Here is a 13,051-nt window from a genome sequence, read left to right as displayed (position 1 = left end):
TCCATAATTTGCTTATAGTTTGCAGCAGCAGGTGAATCACAAATATGTAAATGAAAGAGAGGAAAGTAAAAAAGAACAATTTAAGCAACACTTTCATTTTCAGTCCATAATTAAATACTATGAGTTTAACAGTTTTTTTTTTTTTCTGACATATTTTTAGAGAGCAGTTTCTACTTTTCTCTTTCTGGGCTGTGGGCTGAACTGAGTTCACATACTGTGTCACAGCATTAAATAATTTATCTGAGTCCAGTAAAGCCTGTGATTCACTGTGACAGTAGTTCTGACTTCAGCTTTTGTGGTGCAAGTGATGTTGTACCTGCAGTGAGTCAGACAGGTCAGATTCCGAGTGTCCATCAGATCATGGGCGTCGGAAGCCAAAAAAATGTGGGTGGGTCCTCTCAGAAGAATGTTACTTGAGTAAATGCCATTTACATTAAGTACAAATATACCGTCTTGTTTGCTAAACGTCTGATTAGGAAAGACAAAATTAGGGAAATCACCATATCATTGAGAATGGCAATAGTGCAGGGGTAAGATGGATGACATTACGTTTCGACGCAAATCGAACCGAGGTTCGAAATCCGCCTTTTGCCGAACTCACTCAGTATCAAAGGGAGTACCCTTTTCCCATCACATATCAGATTGGAAAGGCATTTATTTTCAATAAAAATGAAGGAAATATTAGAAAAGTGGAAATAAAGTGTCTAACGTGTTTAATAATAAGCCTTTATCGGTTAGGGGTAGGTAAACAGACATGTGCTGAATTAGAGACGATAAAAGTGAGTAGGTCCAATATCATTGATCGTAAAAAGTGGGTGGGTCTTGTCCCACCCACATACAATGGTTCCGACGCCCATGCATCAGATAGAGAACATCACTGGACAGGACTTGAATAACCTGGTTAAAACTAATAATACATATCTTTACCAATATATCTGGGATTTGTCTAATTCAATAAAAAGGAATGGCCTTTGTGTCATAGCAGTATAACCAGCCCATTAAATTAGCAGCCCATCTGAATTCATTTGAAGAGTGTTGTTTTCTCTGCTGCTTGACTCAATGGAATTGAATCTTAATATGATTAGGTTGCACACAGTGCTGTCATGTGCATTTATTAATACAAAACGAACACAAATACATGCAAATACATGCAAACTGTGGCTTTAGAAGAAAATAGCCACTGAATTCAGAATGCACACAATTCAATTACAAAACAGTAACTTGATGATAATAAATGATATATGATGTAGAAGATTAAATATATTGCAATTTAATATCTGATACAGTAGGACAGATTAAAGCTGCTGTCCGTAACTTTTTTGTGTTCAAGATTTACAAAACTTATATAATGAGAATGTACAACATGAATCCATTTTCCAAACTGTGTTTTTGTCTTACTCTGAATCATTATGGTACACTTATAATAAGTGTTTATATTGGGACTATTTCAGACCAGACTGGTAGAAACCACTACGGAGGAGCACAGTCCCTGCGTGACTCGCCATAGACATAAACAGAGAGAAGTAGCTCCGGCTGCAATGTTCTTCCGCAAGACGCAGTTCTGTTTATTAACCGCTAGAGCGCAAACAGTTACTGACTGCAGCTTTAAGTTATTCATAGAAAAAGAGTTTTAATCTAAGTTTTTAATGTTTTGACCTTTTGCTTCGAAGTGTAACACTGATATTTCTGATATCTCATAACCATTACAGAAAATGTTATGGGCACCCCAGGCATGTCAGACGGTCACCCCCACAGCAGGGGGAGATGGCTGTAAGTTCCAGCTTTTAAACCTCCATATTATTGATTTGCAAAGGCCTTGTGGGGTACTATCTTCGAGCCCATTTTAAGCAAGGCTTAATCATCACCCCCCAACCAATTACTGCCTTTCACCATGAACGCATTTAATGAAACCATTAGAGGCAATTTTTCCTATGGATAGATATCCGATTCCTGACGCACAACGCCCACACACACATTACCCTCAGCCTTACTCAAAGTGACAAAATTGTTGGTAAAGGTGAAGAGAAAGAGTGAGGGAGATGAAATCCCTCTCTGAATGGTACAATAAGATCAGAGAACGACTATTTCAGGATGCTTTTACCAATCTAAAACTGTTGTTTCTTTTAAAGTCTTTTGATTCAGACTGGCAGATCCTCAGTTCTATCAGGACTTTGCTTCTCTCATTTGGTCTTTCGAGACTGCTAATTAACTTAGAAAGAGTTTATCCCTATTTCCTCAAAGGGCCTCCTACACATTGACAAAGTGACTTTATTTTTATCAGATGGTGAAAAAAATAAAAAATAACACCGCCGTATCAGCAGTGAGACAGAAAACTCAGAATTAAAAAGGCAGACAAACAGGTATACAGAGTATATATGTGTGTGTGTATGATCTACGAGTGAGTCAGTGTGTGAGTACAGACATATATGTCTGATAAATATTCACTGGCTTGAGATATTGCATGTGGGTGTTTAAAGGGAGATGTGGTCTCTTCTTTGGTATTAATTTTGATTAAACATTACACTGTGTCCCAGCAGGGCACCTGATATAAACAGTACATAACCACATTGTATGACAATACAATACACCATGAGTAATCTTAAGAAAAACTGTGTTCATGTATCCTTGAGTGTTTATTTCTATACTAATAATTCTAAAATGCACTAAAATACACCAACATCGTGCTATTCTCCCGCAGGTTCTTTTCCAGCAGTGTGATCAAATCTGACAGCAGTCAGTCATCCTGTCGATTAAATAACATTACAGCTAGAACGATCAGTGAATTATAGAGATATAAAAATCAACAAAAAAGTGACAGTGTAACATTTGGCTGTAAAACCAAAACAGAAAAGATCATTTCTTAAGTGTTTCATTCACATTACAATTCCCAATATCTAAAATGTCCTATATTTGCAACAAATTATGTGCTTTAGCAAACACTGTTACAAAAAACACATTACCGACATAAAAAGCCAAGAGTCAAACTGGCCAACTATATCAAACACTGATCACCATAATGGTGACCAAACATTTTATTAAAACCTAAACATCTAAAGCTCTGTTAATTCTCAAAAAGAACTGTAGACGAATTACAGAAATAAAGTCAGTTGTTTTATAATAAGGTTAGTAATAAGGTTAGTTAAGGTTAGTTTTTTATTTTTAATTTAACTAAAAACAGGGGAAAAGGTGTCATCACTGGACATGCAAGTAGTAAAAACAAAATATACAAAAAGACAATACATGTTCACAAAATAATACAAACAGAATAACACAAGATGACAATCAGGCATAATACACTCTAAGTAGACTGAACAAGTAAATAGATAGAATTGAATAAAGAATATTAATAAAAAATAAAAACTAATAAGAGAGATTTAAAGGGTTAGTTCACCCAAAAATGAAAATTCTGTCATTAATTACTTACCCTCATGTCATTCGACACCCGTAAGACGGATCTTCGGAACACAAATGAAGATATTTTAGTTGAAATCCGATGGCTCAGAAAGGCCTCCATTGGCACAATGCACTGTACACTCTCAAGACCCATAAAAGGTACTAAAGAGGTTGTTACAAAGTCCATCTCATTACAGTGGTTCTACAATAACTTTATAAAGCGACGAGAATAGTTTTTGTGCGCAAAAAAAACCTAAATAATGACTTATATAGTGATGACAGATTTCAAAATCATGATTCGACTCGCTGATTCATAACGCTTCGAAGCTTCATGATGCTGTGTTTTGAAATCGGTCATCACATAAGTCGTTATTTAGGTTTTTTTTGCGCACAAAAACTATTCTCGTCGCTTTATAAAGTTATTGTAGAACCACTGTAGTGAGATGGACTTTGTAACAACGTCTTTACTACCTTTTATGGGTCTTGAGAGTGTTGTGCCAATGAAAGCCTTTCTGAGCCATCGGATTTCAACTAAAATATCTTCATTTGTGTTCCGAAGATGAACGGAGGTCTTACGGGTGTCGAACGACATGAGGGTAGGTAATTAATGACAGAATTTTCATTTTTGGGTGAACTAACCCTTAAATGTCTTCATGGCTGAAGTGAGTTGTAGTTCTTTTGTTTCTCTTTCCTTCAGTGATTCTGCTTTTTATGATCAGGTCTCTTCAATGTTGGCAAAAAAAATTGTTAATTATTTTAAGAGATTATCTTAATAATTAAGAGTTCTTCATTCATCTTTGGCATCTCTCTGTTATTCAGATATTTTTGTTTAAATTTTATTAAAATTGTACTCATTTTAAATGAGTTGACATTTAAGGAATAAATTTGACTCAATTCTTATTTGTTGAATTTAATGAATAATATTGCTTGTAATCTGTTGCCACAATTTTATTAAGTAGATATAGTATATTACTTTTTACAGTAGTGATACTATGTTAGTCTGATTAAAAAAATGTTTTATAAATCAAATGAGAAGCAACGGAAGTCACCAAGAGACAAAGGCACAACAGGAACATTACCGCTTCTGAACATAGTGAACTTGGATCATATACTAAAAATCACGTTTTTAAATCATATGTTCATGGTTCTTTAGTTATGGAGATGAAACAGTCGCACATGCACAACATCATTTCCACCTGATCACACGTCAGGTCTGGCAGCTAAAAGAGTGTGCCGACAGGACTATAATTTATTTAACCTTTAAATGATCTAGAACTTGTTCGAAAAGTACTGATCGAAATTACTTCAACTGGAGCACAACATGTCTGATGGAGAGCTAATTAGTCGAAATGGTGCACTGAAATGCCAGTGTGTGTTTATTTATTTATTTATTTTCTTTGGCTATTACATTGCACCTGTAATCATATTGTGTGCATATACTGTTTAACTATTTACATTATTTTAAAAAGTTGACAGTCATTATGTAGCATAACATCAAAAAGTTTACAAAAGCAATTTCGTTGTGATTGTAATATTAAGTTTTATGTGGTGATTTATCAGTAATATAAAAAAAATGTAAAGTGCCCAAATTGCATTGTAGGGGGAATTCAGGTTGATTGGGTCACTTTTTCCACTCGTCTCAATGGCAAAAAATGTCCCAATCAACCTGAATTCACCCTATAATATCAAACAACTGTTCTGGCAAACAAATAGCCCTAATATTGCCCTGACCTGACTTTTATGAAGGGCTGTTTAGTTCTGAGAATCACAGTCTCTTTTATAGTTGACCCTGCGGTCTGAAAGTACTACTGTGGTCTTATTGTGTTTATTGATTTACCAACAGATATTACAAGAATATGATGATGTTCAAATTTTAGTCTGAATGACAGAATTCACAGCTCATTGAAACCAATATATAAAACCCCAGCTAGAGTAAACACACATTTAATTTTTTATTTAAAACCTTTGAAATAGAGCCCTTCTGATACCTTCCTCATGTGACAACTAGCCCCAGCAAATATAATATGCAAAAAAAAAAGAGAAGATGATGATGATGATGATGATGATGATGATGATGATGATGATGACGATGAATATGAATATGAATATGCACAAAAAGAACACATATTCTACCAGTCGGTGATTAAGTTGCACAGATATGCTAAAATGCTTCTACACTTTCTGCTTTATGCCCTTCAAGAAGTCTAGGGGAAAGTGAAAAAGACTGACACAAATTGTCTCACAATCAAGAGCTCACTTGACTGGAAATCACTTGGCTTTTTTTTAGCAGCACAAGCGCTTTTCCATTTGTGATCTCTGATGAAGCCCAGACACACCGAAGGCTTCCAAGCAAGGAAAACGAGAAAAGATTCAGACAAGGTACATTTGGCAAAAAACTATTAATATCTTTCAGGGGTCTGCGCTCAACAATCACACATAATAATAGAAGAAACCATTTAGTAATGTTAAAACACAGATAAAGGGGTCAAATAAGGAATCAAAAGACCCCACTGTGTTGTACTTCCTTTAATTTTCCTTATTTCATCCTCCTACGTACAAAATGGGGGGCTTCCACCACCACACAACATGCTGACCCCTGACTGATAATGAACCAGGGATGGCTTCCGCAGTTACTTTTTACAGCAAAATCGTCTCTGCAGGGTTGCAGTCCAATGGCCTTCTCCAAAGCTGTTATGTAATTGCTATTTTTCCCTGCATCCTTTCCACAGAGAGATGGAGGCATGATGACTGTAATTATCTTGCCGCAAAGCAGACAAAATGGGGAAACGGCTGCTCTCCGCCTGGCAGAGGAAATGGTAAAACCTTGTGTTTTTTGTATTTCATTCTGTCCCTTTCTTTCTTTGCTCGAACATTTCACCAATTACTTTTGCAAAGCCATCGAATATGAAATATTTTTGTGTGTATGTGAAAGATGGAAGTGTGTGTGTGTCCATATTAATGCAAGTATTAGTGTGGGAGTGTTTGTAAGTGCATGCAAGTTCGGTCTGATAACTTGTGGCAGTTGAATTGAGCCCCCACCTCACAGTTTCCCTTAGATACTGTAATGATCCAATCTCTAGGATGCCGTTCCACTCCTAGCCTGCAGGGGGTGCCCTCCTTAAGCGTCCATGTTATGCTCCCTCCAGGTCTCCAGATGGCACTTTAACCCCATGCTCAGTGCTCTCCACTCCTGCAGATGGTGCCAGTGTGTTTAATGGTTACTCAGAACTCTCCTCATTAGCCCTGATTCCCTTCACCTGTGTCTTGCCCTTTATAAGTGTGCTTGTTCCTTGCCATTATGTTCAGTCTTGAACCTATGTTCTCCTGTCTCCAGATCTCAAGATAAGTTTTGTGCCTTTATTGTACATTTTTTGACCCTTGTGTCTATTTTTGTTTCTCTGTTTTATGGAAGCTCTGCTCTCCTAGTTCATTTGTACTTTGTGCTTTGGTTTCTCAAGTAAAGACTATTTTTATTTTTTGGAAGACTCAAGTCTCTTGACTCTTTACTCTTCTGCTCTTGGGTTCCATTGTCTGGGAGTTAGCTCAGTGGAGAACACACCACACTTAGAACACCAGAGACCCGGGTTCAAGTCCAGCCAAGGGCGACATCCTTACAGCAAGACTGAACCATGGAAGGGAGCCCAGCAGAAGGACCTTCACCACCCTCTAATGTGGACCGTATTTTGGCAGCCCTCTCAGATCAAGCAACAACCATACAGCGACATGACCAGGCGCTGTCAGAGATTCTCCAGATTTTGAGTCTCCAGTCTCAAGCCGCTTCATCCCAAGAACTTCAGTCACCCCCTGGTCCTCCAGACAGATCCATGTTCCCACTCCCATCAGAGCCCAAGTTACCAGCACCAGAGAGGTTCGATGGCAGTCCCGAGAGATGCAGAGGGTTTATTACCCAGTGTACCCTGGCCTTCCAGCTTCAACCCAGCAGCTTTCCTACAGAGAATAGTAAGGTGGCCTACATTATTACACTCCTAACGGGTAAAGCTTTGGACTGGGCCTCTGCTTTGTGGGACCAGAGTTCTCCAGTAACAACTAACTGCCATACATTCATTTCTGAGATGAAAAGAGTTTTTCACCATCCAGCCAGCAGGGGGGATGTTGATCACCGCCTGCTACACCTCTCTCAAGGTACTCGAAGTGCAGCAGAGTTCGCTATAGAGTTTCGCACTCTTGCCACAGAGAGTGGGTGGGATCAACGGGCCTTGAGGGCTACCTTTCACCATGCTTTGTCTCCTGATATCAAGGATGAGTTAGCCTTCCGAGACACTGCGCCTGACCTCGAGTCCCTCATTGACGTGGCTATCCGGGTAGATCATCGGCTCAGGGAACGCCAGCAGGAGCGACAACAGGAGACTAGATTTTTCGAGTCAGCCAGCGCTGTTAAGCTGCCTTCATCTCCTAGTGCCCCCGAGGAGCCCATGCAGCTGGGCGGAACCAGAATTTCCCAAACCGAGCGCAACCGACGGATAAGGGAGAAATCTCTAGTCTCTACTGTGGCAAGCCAGGTCACTTTCGCTTTGCCTGTCCTGAGTTGTCGGGAAAAGCCAACTCTCGCCCAGGAGGAGGGGGGCCAGGGCGAGAATAGAAACATTCCCCTGCTCAGCAACCTCAGGTCTGACAATCCAAGCTACTGTCACCCATGGTAACCAACATCACCAAGTATGTGCCTTTGTTGACTCTGGGGCTGCTGGGAGTTTTATGGACTATGAGATGGCTAAGAGACTCACTATCCAGCCAGCGACTCTCCAGAAACCCCTTAACATCACAGCAGTGGATGGCAGTCCTCTGGGTTCAGGAGAAGTTAATCAATGTACTCCACCTCTCCAGCTACAGGTGGGCCAACATCAGGAATGGATACAGTTCTTCCTGATTCATTCTCCTAAACTTCCTCTAATCCTCGGCTTCCCTTGGCTGACTTTACACAACCCACACATTGACTGGTCCCAAGGGGTCGTTAGGACCTGGGGATCTGACTGCCAAATTTTAGATAATGCCTTCTGCCATTCTTCCAAGTTATTAGAGACATTTTCAGAACCCTCACTAGACATCTCCAGGGGGAGATCTGCATTTATTTCTGAGACACAATCCACAGAAGTCATGGCCGTTCCTGAAATGAAGCCAACTGCTACCAAGTCTCTTGCTCATTATCCTGAGTTATCCCGAGTCCCCCAGGAGTATGCAGACCTCAAGGAAGTCTTCAGTAAGTCCCAAGCTGCTACACTACCACCTCATAGAGCTTATGACTGCACTATTGAATTAGTTCCTGGTACTTGCCCACCACGTGGAAGGCTCTATTCCCTCTCTGGCCCTGAGAGATTAGCCATGGACCAATATCTCAAAGAAGCCTTGGACAGTGGATTCATCCGTCCATCCACCTCACCTGCAGGGGCCGGCTTTTTTTTTGTTGAAAAGAAGGACGGGGGTCTCCGACCCTGCATAGACTATCGGGGTTTAAACCATATAACCATCAAGAACCGATACCCTCTCCCTCTTATGTCCACAGCTTTTGAAATTCTGCAAGGGGCTACCATCTTTACGAAACTTGACCTTCGTAATGCATACCATCTAGTTAGAATCCGTGAGGGGGATGAGTGGAAGACGGCATTCAACACCCCGACAGGCCACTACGAATACCAGGTAATGCCGTTTGGCCTGGTCAATGCACCAGCTGTCTTCCAAGCCTTTATTAATGATGTTCTCAGAGAAATGCTGAATATATTTGTTTTTGTCTATCTGGATGATATTTTGATTTTCTCCCGAAATTACGAAGAGCATGTTCAGCAGGTCAAACAGGTCCTGGCCCAGCTACTGAAACATAAGCTTTATGTAAAGTTGGAAAAGAGTGAATTTCATGTTCCAGAAGTTTCCTTCCTCGGCTTCACAGTATCAAAAGGCAGCCTTCAGATGGATCCAGGCAAGATTCAAGCAGTTTTGGATTGGCCACAACCAACTTCAGTGAAGCAGGTACAGCGCTTTCTGGGCTTTTCCAATTTTTATAGAAGATTCATTAGAAACTTCAGTTCTGTTGCCGAGCCTCTTTCCGCATTGACCAGGAATTCAACTAGGCCATTTATGTGGACCAGCAGAGCAGATCATGCCTTCAACAGACTAAAACAGCTCTTTACATCTGCCCCAATCTTAACCCTCCCTGATCCAGAGCTACCTTTTGTGTTGGAGGTGGACGCCTCTGACGTAGGAGTAGGTGCTGTCTTGTCACAGAGAAGTAAGTGCGATAACAAGCTTCACCCGTGCGCTTTCTTCTCTCGTCAGCTTACCTCAACACAGAGGAATTATGATATTGGGAACCGGGAGCTGCTGGCTGTCAAGATGGCTTTAGAGGAGTGGAGGCACTGGCTGGAGGGGGCCAAACAGCCATTCCTCATCTGGACGGACCATAAAAATCTCACTTACATCCAGCAGGCAAAGAGATTGAATGCCCGACAAGCCCGATGGGCCCTCTTTTTTAATCGGTTTAACTTTACTCTCTCCTATCGCCCAGGTTCTAAGAATCTCAAGCCAGACGCACTCTCAAGGCAGTTTGAACCACCAGAAGTGGAGTGTTGTCCAGAACCCATTCTCCCCACTTCCAGAGTGGTAGCTCCCATTCAATGGGATATTGAAACGGCAGTCAAGAGGGCTCAACGGCAGCAGCCAGGTCCAGGTAATGGCCCTCCAGGGTGTCTCTTTGTTCCTAACCTTCTACGTTCTAAGGTTTTGCAGTGGGCTCATGCTTCCCTCCCTTCTGGACACCCTGGGATCACAAAGACATGCAAGCACATCCAGAGGAAGTTCTGGTGGCCTAGATTGCAGAGGGACGTCCGGGCTTTTGTTGCCGCTTGCTCCATCTGTGCTCAGAACAAGGAGCCAAGGACCCACCCTCATGGCCTGCTGCGCCCTCTGCCCATTCCAAGACGCCCATGGTCCCACATTTCCTTGGACTTCATTACAGGCTTGCCACAGTCTCAAGGAAACACGGTAATCCTTGTAGTGGTAGACAGATTTTCTAAGACTTGTCACCTCCTACCTTTGTCCAAGCTCCCCACAGCTAGCCAAACTGCGGAACTATTGATGAAGCATGTGTTCAGAATCCACGGCTTTCCCCAGGATATGGTTTCTGATCGGGGACCGCAGTTTACTTCCCGGTTCTGGAAGGCGTTTGGCCGACTCATCGGATCTTCCATCAGCCTGTCCTCTGGCTTCCACCCCCAGTCAAATGGCCAAACTGAGAGGGTAAATCAAGAAATTGAAAAGACACTGAGGTGCCTGGTTGCAGACAACCAATCCACATGGAGCTCCCATTTAATATGGGCTGAATTTGCACATAATACCCTTTACCATTCCTCACTAGGTATGTCCCCTTTTGAGTGTCAGTATGGTTTCCCTCCCCCTCTATTTCCCGGACAGGAGCCAGAGGATGATGTTCCAGCTGCCACACAGCTTTTCCGCCGGTGCCGGCGTTCCTGGCAAAGAGCACGCGTTGCCTTATTGAGGGCTGCCCGACAACAGCGGAGGCAGGCAAACCGACACCGAAGGGTAGGACCCTCGCTTCGCCTGGGACAAAGGGTATGGCTCTCAACCAGAGACCTTCCATTGCGGGTGGAGTCCCGCAAGCTAGCCCCACGATACATTGGCCCTTTCAAAATCCTTAAGAAGATTAACCCAGTTTCCTATCGACTTCTTCTGCCCAGGTCCATGAAGATTCATCCCACTTTTCATGTTTCCCGTTTAAAACCTGTTGTTTGTTCTACTCTGTCTCCAGCTAAGAAACCCGCCCCAGCACCTCGCATCATTGATGGCCAGCCAGCTTACACGGTCCGCAGGCTGATGGATTCTCGCATGGTTCGTGGGAAAGTTCAATATCTGGTGGATTGGGAGGGCTTTGGCCCAGAGGAGCGGTCCTGGATTCCTGCTCGAGATATTTTAGACCCGACTCTCATACGTTAGAAGAACGTCAGGTGCCGTTCCTAGGGAAGGGGCTCCTGTAATGATCCAATCTCTAGGATGCCGTTCCACTCCTAGCCTGCAGGGGGTGCCCTCCTTAAGCGTCCATGTTATGCTCCCTCCAGGTCTCCAGATGGCACTTTAACCCCATGCTCAGTGCTCTCCACTCCTGCAGATGGTGCCAGTGTGTTTAATGGTTACTCAGAACTCTCCTCATTAGCCCTGATTCCCTTCACCTGTGTCTTGCCCTTTATAAGTGTGCTTGTTCCTTGCCATTATGTTCAGTCTTGAACCTATGTTCTCCTGTCTCCAGATCTCAAGATAAGTTTTGTGCCTTTATTGTACATTTTTTGACCCTTGTGTCTATTTTTGTTTCTCTGTTTTATGGAAGCTCTGCTCTCCTAGTTCATTTGTACTTTGTGCTTTGGTTTCTCAAGTAAAGACTATTTTTATTTTTTGGAAGACTCAAGTCTCTTGACTCTTTACTCTTCTGCTCTTGGGTTCCATTGTCTGGGAGTTAGCTCAGTGGAGAACACACCACACTTAGAACACCAGAGACCCGGGTTCAAGTCCAGCCAAGGGCGACATCCTTACAGATACAACTAATCATCCGTTTAATTACACAGGCCTCTGTTTGTATTCAGCATTTATGGGCTTTAACATGGTTGAAGACAGTAATTAAAAAACAGTTACAGAGAGAAAGAGAGAGAGAGAGAGGAAGAGATGACAATGACAGAGACATAGGCAGCCCGATGATTCCAATAAGAATGACAGTACACCGCTTTAAAAGCACTAGTGTGTCTTTTGTTTAAAGAGATTGTCACATGTTAAGTGCTTTCTTTTTCTATACCTCTGTGTCTCTGTGTTGTGTTTTGCCTCATTTTTCTCCCAACGCCTCAAGTTTCTTCAGGCGACAGGAAGCTTGAGCATACGACTTGGTAACCAAGCAACAACATACCAACCACACTCTAAAATTAGGGAAATGATGACGTCAAGGCAACCAAAACAAAATCATAAGAACATTAAAATGCACATGTAACAGCAAGGAGCACTCACACTGCCAGTTTCCATACTTCAATCAACATCACATAACCATTATTTCCCCATAATAGAGCAAAAATATACCTCTGTTGCACATCGTCTCGCAAAGGTAATACACTGCCAATCATTCACGCTACAAAATTAAGTCATGCATCAAAGAAAAGCATATTATTTTAGGAAATTGGCATCAGTTATGGTACATCAGACTGAACAAGCAAAGCTTGGTTTTCTGTTCCAAATCGCCTTAATTACAGTGCTAATCTGTCCAAATGAGATGCATCCAGGGTATTTATTTTGTTAATCAGTAGGCAGCAGAACTAAAAGGGCTCCAGTCTGAAGGATCTTTTCGACCTGAGGTCAGAGCTGAGATTGTTTGTTTGTAATGTATTTTTCTTGTCCTTGTACATCCTGTACAGCAGAGCTGATTCTCAAGAAACAGAAATAATGGAACAGATCTACAGGGCCTGAAACTAACTTTTTGCCCCATCTAGCCGGTGACTTAAGAACATTTACCAGGCCATGAAATTAATTTTGCAAAAACAGGCAGTAACAATACCAGCATTTTTAGATACCAGTGAAAAAGTCAAAGTTCTGGTCTGATTAGTGTTCAGGTTGGCATTTGGCATTGGCACATTGGCATGCCTCAACGAACCAAAAGATA

The sequence above is a fragment of the Gobio gobio genome (genome assembly GCF_949357685.1).
Source record: "Gobio gobio genome assembly, chromosome: 18".
Classification (NCBI taxonomy): domain Eukaryota; kingdom Metazoa; phylum Chordata; class Actinopteri; order Cypriniformes; family Gobionidae; genus Gobio; species Gobio gobio.
Note: the sequence above shows the minus strand (reverse complement) of the source record.